This window comes from Chrysochloris asiatica, unplaced genomic scaffold (genome assembly GCF_000296735.1).
Source record: "Chrysochloris asiatica unplaced genomic scaffold, ChrAsi1.0 scaffold00079, whole genome shotgun sequence".
NCBI lineage: Eukaryota > Metazoa > Chordata > Mammalia > Afrosoricida > Chrysochloridae > Chrysochloris > Chrysochloris asiatica.
The window spans coordinates 4,135,908-4,153,068 of NW_006408597.1; positions in this window are offsets into that span (position 1 = coordinate 4,135,908).

Sequence of the window (17,161 nt, forward strand, 5' to 3'; positions counted from 1 at the left end):
CTTCCTCTTTTTCTCTGACCCTCCACCTTACCAAACATGATATCTTTCTCCAGCGACTGGTTCCTCCTGAAAATATGTCCAAAGTATGAGAAATGTCATTTGGCCATCCGGGCCTCCAAGGAGCGCACTCTATCCGCACTTCTTCCAACACAGTTCTGTTGGTTCTTTTGGCAGCCCATGGCATTTTTAATAATTGGATGCTGTTAAAATTGGGGTATGCATAGCAATCGGTATCTTAGGCACTAATGAACTGAAAGTGAGAAAAAAATGAGATTTTCTGCTCCCTTGAAGGTTTAAAGCCTTGGAAACCCTATACAGGGTCACTATGAGTAAGAACCAACTAGACAGCACTTAGCAACAACAAATGAGAGGAAATGAAGTGGTATTGGCCATTTGAATCACACAATCATTTGGTTTAATATGCTGAGAACGTCAGATTGAAGACAAATGACATTGCATTCATCATCTAAAAGAACATTTCAAGATCTGGAAGTACAATGCTCTCTGTGACCGAGTAATATTCATACACCTACAAGGAAATACTGATGAAAATCAAAGACTACAGTCTCCTCAATGTAAAGAAGACAAAAATCCTCACAACTGGATCAATAGATAGCATCGTGTAGCATCGTGATACATGGAGGAAAGATTGAAGGTGTCAGAGATTTCATTTTGCTTGTGTCCACTATCGACACTCAGGGAAGCAGCAGTCAAGAAATCATATGACAAATTGCTTTAGGCAAATCTGCACAAGACCTCTTTAAAGTATTCAAAAACAAAGATACCAGTTTGAGGATTAAGGTGTGCCTGACCCAAGCCATGGTGTTTTTAATAGCCTCACATGCTTGTGAAAATTAAACAATGAATAAGGAAAACCAAAGAATTGATGCATTTGAATTATGGTGTTAGAGAACAATATTGAAAGTATCATGTATTGCCAGAAGAATAAACAAGTCTATCTTGGAAGAAGTGCAGCCAGATGCAGGGATGGCAAAACTTGGTCTCTCATACTGATAGGACATCATGCTTGGTAAAATGGTCAATGACAAAGATTAAGACACCCCCGCCCACCTCCCAAGGAGATGGATTGATCCTGTGGCAGTAGCAATGAACATGTGACAATTGTGAGGCTGGTCTGGTGCAGGACTAGGCAGTGTTTTCTTCTGTTTTTTCAGTGTGTACCATCTGGATGGCACTCAACAACAACAATGGTTCTGTTCTCTGTCACACTCAATAGGATAAGCACTGGACTGCAGAGTCGTTTGAACAGCAAGGTAGATGGTTCAAACTCACCAGTCGCTCCTCAAAAACCCTTTATAGGATCGCTATAAGTAAGAATTGACTTGATGGCACTTAACAGCAACAACAACAACAACGAATGCACGGACATTTCATTAGGATTTTGTAGATCCTCCTTGGTTAGCTGCATTGATCTTTTAACCTCTTGTCTCTAGATACCCCTTACGTTCTTGCCTGTCTTTTTGTTACGGCTTTGTAGTCTGCATTGAGTGCTTTTTCTTTGTTATCCTTCCAGGCATTAATAAAACCCTATTTTTCTGCGAGGACTTAACTTATTCATTGCTGTCTCTACATTTTTATTTCTTTTCTTTCTCTTTTGATTCCATAACTGTTTGTACCAATATTATATGGTATGTTGTTGTTGTTGTTAAGTGCCGTGGAGTCATTTCCAACTCATAGCGACCCTGTACAGGGTTTCCAAGGCTGTAAATCTTTACGGGTGCAGAAAGCCTCATCTTTCTCCCACGGAACAGCTGGTAGTTTTGAACTGCTGACCTTAAGGTTCACAGCCAGATTCGTAACCACTATGCTATGGTATATTAGCTGCTTATATTACCTGCTTTGCGTTATAGTTAAAGTATACATTTATCTCCCTAAATCAGTTATATACATTTTGAGAACAGTTTTTTTTTTTTTTATCACTTTGACTTACTCTTCTTTGTAATTCCCACATTTGCCTAGAATAGTTTCTTGTTGTAGTGGGTCTTCAGTGGTGTTTGTGGAATTAAATTCATTTAATAATCTTTGCTCGTAAGGAGTTTACAATATAGTGGAAGGAGACACACTATAAGGAGACACATAAGAAGATAAGCAAATAAATAGCATAGGAAAATTGCCATTTGAGAATATATGGTAAAAATAATGACTGGTGTGCTGTGAAAAGAGAACAATGGAGAAACCAGGTGAAGGTCATATTTTGAGTTGACCTTTAAATAGAAGGAATAGAAGAAGCCACTGTTCAGAGAGCTGGCGGTAGAGCATTTCTTGCCTGAGTGAAGACTCTGAAGCAAGAGAGAATGAAAATTTTGCAGGAACTGAGGAAGCTGAAGCTTAGTGTGAGAAATAATAGCTTTTAAAACGCGGTTGTTGTTATTGTTAACTGCCATTTAGTTGATCCTCAGCGTATGGTGACCCCATGTACAATGACTCAGAATGCTTCCTGGTGTTTTACCACCTCCATGACTGCTTGTAGGTAGGACCATTGTGATTGTAGAGTTTTCACTGATTGATTTTTGAAAAGCAGATTGCCAGGCCTTTCTTCCTTAGTCTGGAAACTCTGCTAAAACTTGTTCATTGTCATAGTAACACACAAGCCTCCACTGACAGATGGGTAGTAGCTGCTCAGAGGTATACTGGCTAGAAATTGAACCTGGGTTCATGGAAGGTGAGAATTCTACCATTGAACCACTATGCTCCCCCTGTTCCCCAATAAGATTGTTGTTGTCAGGTGTCAACTAGTCAGTTCCAACACATAGCGATCCTATGCACAGCAGAACAGAGAAATAAGGTTAGATAGGTTTAAAGAAGCCAGATCATAAATTGTCTTACAGGTTGTTTAAGGAATTTGGATTTATTCTAAAAGATTTTAAGTAGGGATTAACAATAGGATTTATACTTTAAATGGACCCTTTTGTCTACTAGCTAATGAGTGAATTGTAAGGGAGCCAGAAGGAAAACAGGAAGAACAATTTACGTGGATGATAGAAGTGGATGGATTTAAGATTCATTTTTGTTATTGTTAGGTGACATTGAGTCGGTTCTGACTCATAGGACTCTATGTACAACGGAATGAAACACTGCCCAGTCCTGGGACTTCCTTACAGTCGATGCTAAGCTTGAGTCCATTGCTGCTGCCACTGTTTTCAGTCCATCTCACTAGGGGTCTCTCTCTTTTTCGCTGACTTTCCACTTTACCTAGCATGATGTCCCTCTCTAGGGACTTAGTCCAAAGTATGAGAGACAAAGTCTCGCCATCCTGACTTTCAAGGAGCATTCTGGCTGTTCTTCCTCAAACACAGATTTGTTTGTTCTCCTGGCAGTCCATGTAACTTTGAATATTCTTGTCTAACACCAGAACTCAAGTACATCAGTTCTTCTACAATCTTCTCTATTCATTGTTCAATTTCCACATGCATATGAAGCTATTGAACCTCGGTAAAATTTTCGTGATGGATTGGATATGAGACAGGAAAAATAATCAAGAGTTCCTCTTACGTTTTTGGTTTGGTGTTTATTGAGATGGAGGAATGGGAAAAGAGTGTCCGTTTTATTTGAGAGTAGCAGTCGTTGTTAGGGATTTTAAATTTTCCATGAGACATTAAATGATGATGTTGGGATCTGGAAAGCTAGAGATTGAGAGGACTTCTGGGGGCTTGGGAAAATACATTTAAAAAGCAGTGCAATTTTCCCAGGAGCTTTTTGAAGCCCCCTTGTATAAGCTCAAGATCCATGAGGATAGAGTGAGATCAGCTCTCTGGTCCTGAGTTTAGGGGAACTTCTGGTGAAGGAGGAGAAGTGATTTAGAAGAGCTCCATTGCTATCAAGTCAATTCCAGCACAGAGCAACCCTAAAGGACTGAGTAGCACTGCCCCAGAGGGTTTGTAAGGCTGTAAATCTTTATGGAAGCAGGGCTGCCACATTATTCTCCCAGAGAGGGACCATCCACTTGGCCGCCAAGCACATAACCACTGCACCAACAGGGCTCCCTAGAGGTGAGTTTTGTATGTGGGGGAAGGAGGAGTCAGGAGAGGACGCAGAAGCGGTGCCCATTGCATTTGTGAAAATAGAATGTATTAGTGATGTGCTGCTTGCTCTCTGGATGTCCTCTTCCCTACTCTCTGTCTAAGGAGGAGACACTTAGGCTTCTAACTTCAGATTGTGTTTTTTTTTAAATTAAATGTTTTTATTTTGCATTGAGTGAAAGTTTACAGGGCACATCATCAGCTTCACAGTCAACCATTCATATAGCTTGTTTCATTACATTGATTATTATCCCCTCCATATATCATCAGTTTACAGTGTTTCTCTCTATCCTCTTTAGCTTTTTTTTTTTTTTTGGATGGGGGGGGGACTTGCCTTTTTGGAATTTACAGTCTCGGCTTTTAGGGAAGGTTTTTACATTTGTCTGTGGATATCCAGGGCTCATGTATGAGATTGCTAACAAGCATTACTGAATAATCAGATGAGGGACAGTTTGCTATGTCTACTAGGTGGCTAGAGTCTGATCCTCAGAGCCTATGGCTTGGACGGTCAACAACGCTTGGGCCCACAGGGGCTTGGCCTCCTGACCGGGTCTGCATCTGAATCCTCCTTATTTATTGATTGTTTAAGGGACGCTGCCTGTCTTAGGTGGTCAGTGCAGATTGTGTTTTGCCAGTGGGACACAGGCAGAGGAGTGGGTGACAGAAGGAAAAAGAGATTAGGGTCTTTATTCCCCTTTCTCCCTCCCCACTTGGCTACAGTTGAGGCAGATGCTGCATTCCTCTGTTCATGCTGTATGATGCACCTTCCACTGCTATAGCTTTTTACTGGTTCCCACAGCTTCAGACTTCAGGGAGGTACCAGCTTGTGCCTGTTGTACTTTGGGGTTTAGTTTCCCAATCTGCTAATCTCTGGATACTATACCATCTTTTGTTGGTGCTCTTAATTCTACCCACAGCTTCATATTACTCCTTCCATTAAACTCTTTTCATTTATGCCTTTTAGTCGCCATTCGTTTAAGTATCTTTAAGGGGCAGTTTCATTGAACTTGTGGACCAGTTTGGAGCAGGTTGGACAGTGAATGGAAGGCTAGGAATTGCAGAGTGTGAGAGCTGATACTTTTTGAGAAATTTAGCTTTAAAGGTAAATTGAGAAATGGGAAGGAGGTGGGACATAGCTGCATGTGAGTTATTTTTTTACAGTATAAATGTGGGAGATAATGGGATATATTAACCTAATAATGGGAATGATTTCATACAGGAGAAAAGATTGATGGAAATACAGGAAGTGGATTGTGGAAGGAAGGCAATCTTGGACAAATTTTGGTAGAGAGACTTTGATAGCAATCATGGATTTTTAGACCATTTTAAAGAAGGATATTTGAAGGAGGAGATGACTCAGTCAGTCGGGGAAGTTAATAGATTTGGTTGTGGGTAGAATGCAGAGTTTTCATTTGATAGCTTCTACTTTCTTGATTGATTAGGGTCTTTATTAGAGTCCTGGTGTGGAACTGTAGGAAAAGCACTAGACTGCTAACCTCAAGGTTGGTGGTTCAAACCCACCAGCTGCTCCTCAAAAACCCTACACCAGGTTTCTGTGAGTCGGAACCAACTCACTGACACTTAATAACAGCAACATTTTCTTAATGGAAGTGTCTTGAATAAGAATGGGTGGGAGGAATAGGTGTGATGTTTAAGGATTAAGGAAAAGATACAAAACAACCATTTCAGGGAGTTTTAAGAAGCCCTTGGTGGTACAGTGGTTTAGTATTTGGCTGCTAACCTTAAGGCTGGTGGGTTGTATCCACAGGAGAACAATGTGGCCATCTACTTCTGTAAAGATTGTTCTAGAAGTCGATTCTGACTCATTGCAACCCTGTATAGGGTTTCCAAAAAGCAACTGGTGGGTTTGAATGGCCAACCTTGTGGTTAGCAGTCCAGTGCTGATCCTACAGCTCCACACAAGGTCTCCAAGATTGGAAACCCTATGGGACAGATTTACTCTGTCCTCAGGGTTTCTATGATGTAATGGTAACACGTTTACTGGGAGCTTTTAGAGGAAGGATAATGTTGCTGTAATTGAGGTTGTTGATTGTGAGTTTATGAAGATAGCCTGTCTTATCTGGATGTACTCCACTGTCTTTTCTTCAGTACTCCACTGCTTTGCTGCAGTCATGGAGAAGGTTGGCTAATTTTCTTGGAGAATGTGATAGGGAGAGACTGGGGAGACATTGAATTGAGTGAGAGGAATAGTTATATTGATGAATTGTGACATCTAAGCTGGAAAAAGAAGAAAGTGAATTTAGGACACACATAAGGAGGAAAAGTGTAAGATTTTATAAATTGGCGGTTTCATTAAGAACTAAATTATTTCTGAGGGCCTAATTGAACACGTGAACTGGAAGGATCACTTATTTTATTATACACGAGGGCTTAAAAAAGTTCATGGAAAAATGGAACTTTTTGAAGTTCCTTGTATGCCTTCTCTCTGTTTCCTCATTTACATCCAAATCATGAGACTACCTAATTTGTAACAGACTTGAACACTTAGAATCCTCCATATTAAATAGTTTGAATTCATATTGTAGCCAAATGCAGTGAAACACACAGGCACCACACTTACAGAGTTTAGGAGTGTGATTTCAAATATGACATATTTTATAGTCTATTAAACAAAACATCTCTATTTGATAAATACAAATATTTATCAAATCAGCTTCCTCAGTTAACTTCCACTTTCTAGAAATAAAGCACAGGAAATAATTTCCTCTGATAAATATTTGGATCTGTTTAGGATCTTTCTGTGATATGTATTTTTCCTTAAAATCATTAAAAGACGCTTATATGTTGGTTGGGATACAAAATTGAATAACTTCTTGGCAAAACAGTTTGGCAATTTCTCATAATATTGAACATATAGTGATCCAGCAGCCCTACGTCAATGTATATTCACTCAAGGGAAATGAAAACTCTTAGTCACACAATACCCTAAATGTCAAAAACTGGAAACAACCCAAATGTATGTCAGCTGGTGAATTGATAAACTTTGGATCATATGTACAATGCAGTATTGTTTGGCAGCACATGAACCAACATTGGTAAATATCAGATGCTGCCTTAGTTATCTAGTGCTGCTATAGCAGAAAGAAATACTACAAGTGGATGGCTTTAATAAACAAACATTTATTTTCTTACAGTTTGGGAAACTGGAAGCCCAAATTCAGGCTGTTGGCTCTCTCTCTATAGAGAAGGCTTTGGGAGAAAGTCCCCAACTCTTCTCATCCTTTGTCCCTCAGTTTCTTGGTGCTCTCTGTGTGACTCACATCTGTCTTCCCCTATCTCTGCTTGCTTGAGCTATTCTTTTAAGATTGATTTAAGACATACCCTACACTGATAACAGCTCCATGGTTGTTGTTAAGTGATGTTGAGTCAGTTCTGAATCATAGTGACCCTGAGTAGGGTTTCTGAGGAGTGGCTGGTGAGTTTGCACTGCCGATCTGTGGTCCAGTGCTTGTTTTACAGTGCCACACCAGGACTGCATACAGCTCCATTAACGTAACATAATCCCAAAAGGGATTATAACCACAGATAGAGGGATTAGGATTTACAACACATTTTGGAGACACACAATTCAAGCTATAACAGATGTGGTATGCAGAGTGAAAGAAATCATCCACAAAAGGCTATGTACAGTATGATCTCATTTTTATGGTAATTTGGGAAAGGCAAAACTTGGGATAGAAAATTGTTTAGTGGTTGCCAATGGGTGGGGAAGGGTTTGACTACACAGGGGCATAAGTGAATTTTTTTGGATAATGGAATTGTTCTTTATTTTGATTGGTGGTGAATGCATGACTAAGTATTTGTTGAAACTCAAGAATTGTACACTAAAAAGGGTGAATTTTACGATGCAAATTGTACCTTAATTAAAATTCTTATCATTTTCTTACCATTTGGTAAAAAAGAGATCATTTGGAGAAGTATCTAAAGGAATTGTTTTGTTTTAGATTCTGTTTATGTGACTTTTTCGGGGGAACAGGAGTGGTGGACAAGCATCATTAGCATTGGTAAAATTCTTTGAAGCTCTTGAAAGCATTATGTAAAAACTGAATACATTGATACTTAGCAAACATTCCCATCACATGTTTTAAAGAATGTTACAGTGTTACTAAGAGTCCTTAGTAAAATAGTGTCTTGATTTTACAGATAAAGTACTTTACAGTCTAGGTAGGTTAAAATCACATAGGCAGAACTAGGCCTAGAATTTAAATGAATTTAAAAGAATACTAACTTGAAGCTTGTTTTACTAAAACACAGTTTTTATTTCAAGTTATTCTCTGTAGAGACTATTTTTAATTTCTTTCCAGAACCTCTCAATTGTGACATCCTAAAACTGGAAACCACTCCCTTCCTAGTTGTAGGAAAGCCCTGTGTCTGGATGTGGGTGATAATAGGAAGGCTAAATTTGAGAGATCTTGCATCACTTAAAGATGCTTTTCTTTAACTGTGAGAAATCGGAATGCTTAGTTTTGGAGTTTTCAAAGGCTACCAGCTAGAAGTCATTTTGGTAATTTATTTGCATTTTTTATAATAATATTTTCAGATTATTATGATTATTGATTTGTTGGGAAGGTAGAAAAAGTTTAAGAGTTAAGGTTCTTAAAAAAGAGTTCTTTCTGGTTACTTAAGGGTTTATCATATAAATACCCAGGGGCATGAGGAAGCACAGGAAACAGTTTTAATAGTCTTGCATTCAGGAAATGGAGAATGGAATTCTAGGGTACTAACAGCAGCTTTTCAAACTCACCAGCTGCTTCTTGGAAACCTTTACAGGGTGGCTATGAGTTGGATCTGCATTTAACAACAACAGAACCACAGCAACTTTAGTTGTCTTCTAGTCTCCAGACTCGGCTAACTTACATTACTCTGTGCTAACCCCTCTTTGTATAGCAGTTTAACAGTTGCCCCTGAATCCCAATTTTAGAATCAGTTTTAGAGTTCCTGTCCCTCTGAAATACTGGTGATATTGTAGATAATGTCTTAGAGTTAGCAGGTGGCTTGGTCTGTTTCTTGGTTTTATAGCTGTGTCTGTGCCCTGTAGCCTTTCTAGGTGACTTGTTTCCTAGAAGCCATGGCCCCAGGCCAATTGACAAGTTGTTTTCATCTTTCTTCATAAATTGTTATGTGCTGTGGAACTGATTCCAACTCATAGCAACCTTAAGGACAGAGTAGAACTGTTCTATTGGGTTTCCTAGGCTGTAATCTTTATAATCAAGAAATCAAATGACATATTGCATTAGGCAAATCTGCTGCACAAGACCTCTTTGAAATGTTCAGGAGCAAGTATGTTAGTTTGAGGACTAACTGACCCAAACCATAGTATTTTCAGTAGCCTCATATGCATGTGAAAGTTGGACAGTGAATAAGGAAGACCTTGGAAGAATTGATGCATTTGAGTTAGGGTGTTAGAAGGAGAATATTAAAAGTTCCATGGACTGCCAGAAGAACAAACCAGTCTGTGTTAGAAGAAGTACAGCCAGAAGCCAGGATGGCCAAACTTTGTCTCTCATACTTTGGACATGTTATCAGGAGGATCCAGTCCCTGGAGAAAGACATCATGCTTTGTAAGGTGGAGGGTCAGTGAGAAAGAGGAAGACCCCCAATGAGTGGCAGCAGCAATGGGCTGAAGTGTAGCAATGATTGTGAGACTGGTGCAGGATCCAGCAGTGCTTCAGAACGTTCTGTTGGGCATAAGGTTACTCAGTACTGACTAGATGGTACTTAACAAGAATTTTTATAGTAGTCCTGGTGTGGTGCTGTAGGATTAGCACTGGACTGCTAACCTCAATGTCAACGGTTCAAACTCACCAGCTACTCCTCAGAAGCACTATATGTGGTCGCTATAAATTGGAACCAACTTGACAGCACTTAACAACAACATATTTCCCGCGTTAACTCTGATTAAGCTCTGGTAGACCTTCTGTCTTACGTGGAGTCAGACTCCCAGCGGCCACTGCCCATTTTTGGACTGAAGCCCAGTGGATCCCTGCTTTAGGTACACTTACCATTTTGGATGTATGCCTCATATCATTGTCTGTGAGCTATTTATATTGTTTCTTGAGTTCAGCTATGCATTATTTATTTACATTGATAGATTTGTATATATAATTGTTATTTAGATGAATTTACTGCATCACCTTAACTGGAGCCTTTTTCATCTTTATTTCTTAAAAATTTTGTATTGTTGTTTAGAAGATAGACAGCAAAACATCATTCAGAAACCAGTTCAAGAGTTTGTATGTGTTCCACTCAGTGGTATTAATGGCATTCTTGGAGTTACGTAACCATTCTCACTGAGCCCTCCTTTTCTGAATTATTCTTCCCCCTGCTCATTAACATAAACTTACTGGCCCTTAAACAAAAGAGAACCTTTTGTTGTCCAGTGGATGGATCCTTTATAGATAGTTTTTTTTTTTTAAGCTTTTAATTGTGAATTAAGTGAAGGTTTACAGAGCAGATCATCACTTTTACATTCAAGGAATCATACACTTAGCTTCACTGCATGGTTGCAATCCCCTCATGTACCAACAGTTAACAACCTTTACCTCTATTCACTTTATTACAGTACTCCCTGTATTTTCCACTGCCTAAATCTTTCCTCTGCTAACCTACCTCTTGTTGTATCTTGCCTTCCCTGTCACCCATGTTAACATGGTTACAAATCGGGCTGCTAATTTCATGGTCAGCAGTTTGAAACTACCAGCTGTTCTGTGGGAGAAAGGTGAGGCTTTCTCCTCCTGTAAAGATTTACAGCCTGGGAAACTCGGTACAGGGTCACTACGAGTCACTACTGAACATAACATCAACAATAAACCTTCTAGCCTATGGGTGGGGAACATCTGGCCAGAGGGCCCTCAAAATCATTTGGGGCCTTGCCAAGGCAACTGCAGTTCTAGCCATCACATTAGAGGTGAGTTAATTGAATGTTTGACCAAACATAGCTTGCTAATTTTTTTTTTTTAAGTTTTTATTGTGGATTGAGCAATAGTTTACATGGGAGAGTATGGGCTTTATGTTCATTGTCTCATTGCAATGATTACAGTCCACTCCATGCATCAACAGTATTTGCTTCTATTCCCACTGTTTCTGTTTTTGTTTTTGTTTGGGGGGGGAGGGTAGTGGATGTACACAAAAACACTCAGGAATATAATCATTTAAACAACCAAAAGACACATTCTTCAAGCCTGCCTCCTGGCCGCCAGCACACAGCCTTTCTCTTTCCATGAGTCTAGAGTCCTCAGCTGCTCTATCTCTCCATGTCCTCATCTCTGCCTCCATCTCTGGTGTTGCATAGCAGGCTAATTTTTACGTTAATAATTTTGTATTGCCTGTGAATGATATACATTTTGGCAGAAAAAAGGAGTCCTGGTGTGGTGCTGTGGGTTAATGCACCAGACTGCAAAGCCATTTGTGCTGCAAGGTTGGCAGTTCAAGCTCACCACCTGCTCCTCGGAAACCCTATCCAGGGTCACTGTGGGCCAGAACCAGCTCAGTGGCACTTAACAACAACAGTCCCCTTTCTCTTAGTTTTTCCTTGAGATGATGAAATGAAGTTGAATTCATACACATAAACACTTACATATAAATTCTTAAAACACTGCCTAGCTTGTAGTATTTATTGCCATCTAGTCAATTCTGACTCATAGCAACCCTTTATAGGATTTCTGAATCTGTAAATCTTTATAAGAGCAGTTAGCTTAATTTTTCTTTTGTGGAGTCACTGGTGGATTTGAACCAACGCCTAACTCACAGTGCCACCAGGGCCCCTTTAGCATATGTTTTTGTTGTTGTTAAGTGCTGTAGAATTGGTTCCGACTCATAGCGACCTTGTATAGGATTTCTGAGGAGTAACTGGTGGGTTTGAACTGCTGACCTTGCAGTTAGCAGTCCACCATATACCCTACAGCATACAGCGTACCTACACCAGGACCCTGCCATAGATAGATAGATAGATGGATATATAGATATAGATATAGATATATATGTACATGTATATATAGGGTACTTCTGCATGGATCCTAATCACTAACTTATCAGTTAGTAGCTGAGCACAAACCATTTACACCTCCCAGGGACTCCTGCCATATACATATGCTGTTACATAGGGTTGCTATGAGTCGGAATGACTATAGAAGAATTGCTGCATTTGAGTTATGGTGTTGGAGAAAAATAGTAAAAGTACCATAGAGTGCCAGAAGAACAAACTAATCTATGTTGGAACAAGTATAGCCAGAATGCTCCTTAGAAGCCTAGATGACTAGACGTTGTCTCTCATACTTTGGACATGTTATTAGGAGGGACCAGTTCTGGAGAAGGACATAATGCTTGATTAAGTCAGGGGTCAACTAAAAAAATGCAGCTCCCTAACGAGGTGGATTAGCACAGTGGTAGCAGCAATGGACGTAACAACGATTGTGAGGGTGGGGCAGGACAGAACAGTGTTTCAGTCTATTGTGCATAAGGCCTCTATAAGTTGGAACTAACTTGACACCTAACAATAGCAATAACATGAGTCGGAATCCACTCTATGGCAATTAACAACAACATATATATGTGGCAGGAATCCCTGGGAGGCGAAAATGGTTTGTGCTCAGCTACTAATGATAGGCTGGTGGTTTGAATCCATGCAGAAGTACCCTGGAGGAAAAGTTTGGCAATCTATTTCCAAAAGGTCATGACTACTGAATCTCCTACAGATATACTGGAACACATGAGGTCATCATGAGTCAGAAGTGAATAGACAGTGTTGTTGCTGTTGTTAAGTGCCGTTGAGTTGGTTACGACCCATAGCAACTCTGTATAGTGTGTCTGAGAAGCGGCTGGTGAACTTGAACTTCCGACTTTGTACTGATTTTGCAGTCCAGCGTATTAACCCACAGCGCCACACGAACTCCAGTACCTGGTTAGAGTTATATAATATTCATACAATTTCAAGGAAGATCAATTAACATAACTATTATTGAAATTTTATACGCCAACCACTGATGCGAAAGATGAAGAATTGAAGATTATTTTAACTTCTGCTGTCTGAAATTGATCAAACATACAGTCAAGATGCCTTGATAATTACTGGTGATTGGAATGTAAAAGTTGGAAACAAAGAATCAGCATCAGAAGATAGAAAATGTGGCCTTGGTTAATGTTGGAGGATGCGTGCTGAAAGATCATTCACAAACTCTTACAGCAAGCAGAACATTTGACTGGGAGCTGCCAGGAACTCAAGCTAGATTCAGAAGAGGATGTCAAACAAGGGATATCATTGCTGACATCAGATGGATCTTGGTTGAAAGCAGAGAATACCAGAAAGATATTTACTTGTGTTTTCTTGACTATGCAAAGGCATTGGACTGTATAGATCATTAACAGATTAGGATACCATTGCAAAGAAGGGGAATTCCAAAACACTTGTTTTTATATGGAACCTAAACATAGACCAGGAGGCAGTTGTTTGAATTGAATAAGAGATACTGTGTGGTTTAAAATCAGGAAAGGTGTGTGTAAGAGTTGTATCATTTAACCATACTTATTAAATCTGTATGCTGAGTTAATAATCTGAGAAGCTAGACTTGATAAAGATTCCAGAACAGGCATTATGATTGGAGGAAGACTCATTAATAATATGAGATGCAGATGATACAGTCTTGCATGCTGAAAGTGAAGAGGACTTGAAGTGTTTACAGATGAAGGTCAAAGAATATAGTCTTCATTATGGATTATACTTCAATGTCAAGAAGACAGAAATCTTCACCAATGAACCAGTAAGTAACATGATGATAAAGTGACAAAAGATTGAAATTATTATTTCATTTTACTTGGATCCGTAATCAGTGCCCACGGAAGCAGCAGTCAAGTAATCAAGTGACATACTGCAATGGGCAAAGGTGCTGTGAGAGACCCCTTCTAAGTATTCAAAAGCAAAGATGTCACTTTGAGGACCAAAGTGCACCTGACCTAACTTCTGGGACAAAGATGGCAGAGTAGGCAGATATGCAACAAGGATGTGTGAGACCCCCATAAAGAGATATGGGTGGTGATCCTGGGAGCTGTAGAGGATAGGACAGAAAGGTAGATTGAGTGACAACTGCAAGAGGAAGCTGAACAGAATAGCAGTGGCTGTGTGTCTGGCCTGGAGTGGCATGGCCATCTTGAGCTTTCATGGAGGGCTGTTGTCACAGAGTCTTGGAGAGACAGGATGCAGACGGAGGTTGTTGGCATAATGCTACTTAGAGGCAAAGATGGGAAGACTTTGTCTCAGGTAACATGTCTTTGGACATGTTATCAGAAGGAACCAATTCCTGGAGAAGGACATCATGCTTGATAAAGATGAACATCACTGAAAAAGAGAAAGACCCTCAAGGAAATGCAGTGAACTCACACAGAACAATGGTTGTGAGGATGGCACAGACCTAGGCAGTGTTTCTGTTGTATGGGGTTGTATGTCAGAACTGAATCAAGGCACCTAAGAAGAACCTAACAAATACACACACACTCCTCACTTAGAGTATAGTTAGGTTCTAAAGATCAAATTGTTATGCAAAAACTGGCATAATGTGAGAAGGAAGGGAGCATGGAGGTGGTCTGAAGCTCAGATCCTTGAAACTGCTGTGTTCTCAGCACCCCTGGGCTCTGGACCCCAACCCCCCTTGCTGTTGGGGCTAGTGTTGCTGTACTAGAGGCACAGTTGGCAATTCTGAGGTTCAGGCAACCAGGGAAGGGGTCAACACAGTCTTAGGGGTTTCTGCTCATACCCATGCCCCTGAAAGCACCTTTCCACAGCTCCAACTATCTGCTTTCAACTCACAGATTGGGGAGGGATCCCACATAAATGAGCGACATGCTTCTGGTCTTGAAAGACTTACAATCCTAGGCCGAGAGCCTGGAGACTAATAGCTGCTTGGAAAAGGAGCTCAGCAGTGGGAAAAGGGGTTTCTGGCTTTTGCAGTAGACCCTAGGCCCTGAATTTCCTCCAGTACCCTTCCTACTGCATGACTTGGTCCCTTCCAGGTGTTTGAGTAGAGGGGAACAGCAGCAATGGCAACCTCTCCCACTCTGCCTCCTCCTGGGCTACTCCAGCCATTCAAGGGGCTTTCTCAGAAGGGCTCCATCAAAACCCACCTCAGTTACTTCTTGAGCACAAAAGTGGTGGCTCTGGTGGTAGGGATGGAACCAGCAATAGGACTTCTGGGGAGTTGGCTGCTTTAACTGCAACACATGGGTGGCTCTGCAGGCCAGGAGCTGGAAGCAGGGAAGAAACCCAGGTTAATTTGCAAAATAGTTGCATAGTGATTTAAATTTTTTTGTTGTTGTAAATATGAACTGTTGAATAATGGGATTGTCCGTAAGTGAAGAGTGGTGGTGGTGGTTATGTGCCATGGAGTCGGAACCGACTCATAGCGACCCTGTACAGGGTTTCCGAGGCTGTAAATCTTTACGGGAGCAGAAAGCCTCATCTTTCTCCCGCAGAACAGTTGGTAGTTTCGAACTGCTGACCTTAAGGTTCGCAGCCCAATTTGTAACCACTACGCTACCAGAGCTCCTTAAGTGAGGAGTAGGCACACAGATTTGTATGTGTATAATGGTGGTGGTGGTGTAATATACAAGGGTAAGTCAAGAAATATTGCTGCAAAACCATAGTAACCTTTATTTAAAATACAAAAGTGGAAAGCTGTTGTTTCTCTATGTATCCTCTGTACATACTACTGAAGGTGGTGTTTTCATCTCTTTAACCCTTCCGAGCTCTGGTAGCGTAGTGGTTACAAATTGGGCTGTAAACCGCAAGGTCAGTAGTTCGAAACTACCAGCTGTTCCTCAAGAGAAAGATGAGGCTTTCTGCCCCCATAAAGATTTCCAGCCTCGGAAACCCTGTACAGGGTCGTTATGAGTTGGAGCCAACTCCATGGCATATAACCACCACCACCCCTTCGCTGAAGAATTTTGTACTCTTCGATTTAAACCATGTCAGAACAGCAGTTTTTGCATCATCAAGGAACTCAGATTGTGTTCTTTTCAATGTTCTCTTAGTTTGGGGAACAAAAAGAAATCTAAAAGGGGCAAGATCAGGGTTGTAAGGTAGAGAAAGGAGAATTTCATTGGGAAACATTACCATAGGATAGCCCTTGAGGAATGAGCAGGTGCATTGTTGTGATGGGAGAATAATTCCTGGGTGCAACTCTCCTGACGTTTTCCTCACCAATGTAGTTTTCAGCTTCCTTAAAACTTCTTCCTAACAAGCCCCCATGATTTCTTAAGTGCAGTATCCTTTAGAAAATTTATCAAGGATACCCTTTGGGACTCCCACAAAACAGTTGCCATAAAGTTCTGAGTGAACTCTCTGCCTTGAATTTAACTGGGCCAGCAGATCCCCTTGAAACCACTGTTTCAATTGGACCTTTCTCTCTGGATTGTATTGGGAAATCCAAGTCTCATCCCATAAAAGCATCTTCAATAATGTCTATGTTGCTTAAATGACTGAAGGAAACAACAGGACTTCACCAAGGAGGAGATCCAGGCAGCCAACAAACATATGAAGAAATGTTCACGATTACTAGCCAATGTTGTTGTTGTTGTTGTTAAGTGCCGTCGAGTCGTTTCTGACCCATAGCGACCCTGTACAGGGTTTCCGAGGCTGTAAATCTTTACGGGCGCAGAACGCCTCATCTTTCTCCCGCAGAACAGCTGGTAGTATCGAACTGCTGGCCTTAAGGTTCGCAGCCCGATTCATAACCACTACGCTACCAGAGCTCCTTTAGAGAGATGCAAATCAAAACAACAATCAGATATCATCTCACACCAGCATTAACAGCAAAGATAAAAAAAAGTAGAGGACAAGAAATGCTGGTGGGAATGTGGAGAGACTGGGATGCTCCTGCATTGCTGGTGGGATTGCAAAATGGTCCAACCTCTGGAAAGCAATATGACACTTCCTCAGAAGGTTGGAAATAGAAATACCGTATGACCCAGCAATTCCTCTACTTGGTATTTACCCACAAGAAATGTGAGTCATAACACAAGTAGATATATGCACACCAATGTTCATAGCAGCACTATTTACAATAGCAAAAAGATGGAGACAGCCTAAGTGCCCATCAACTGAAGAATGGATA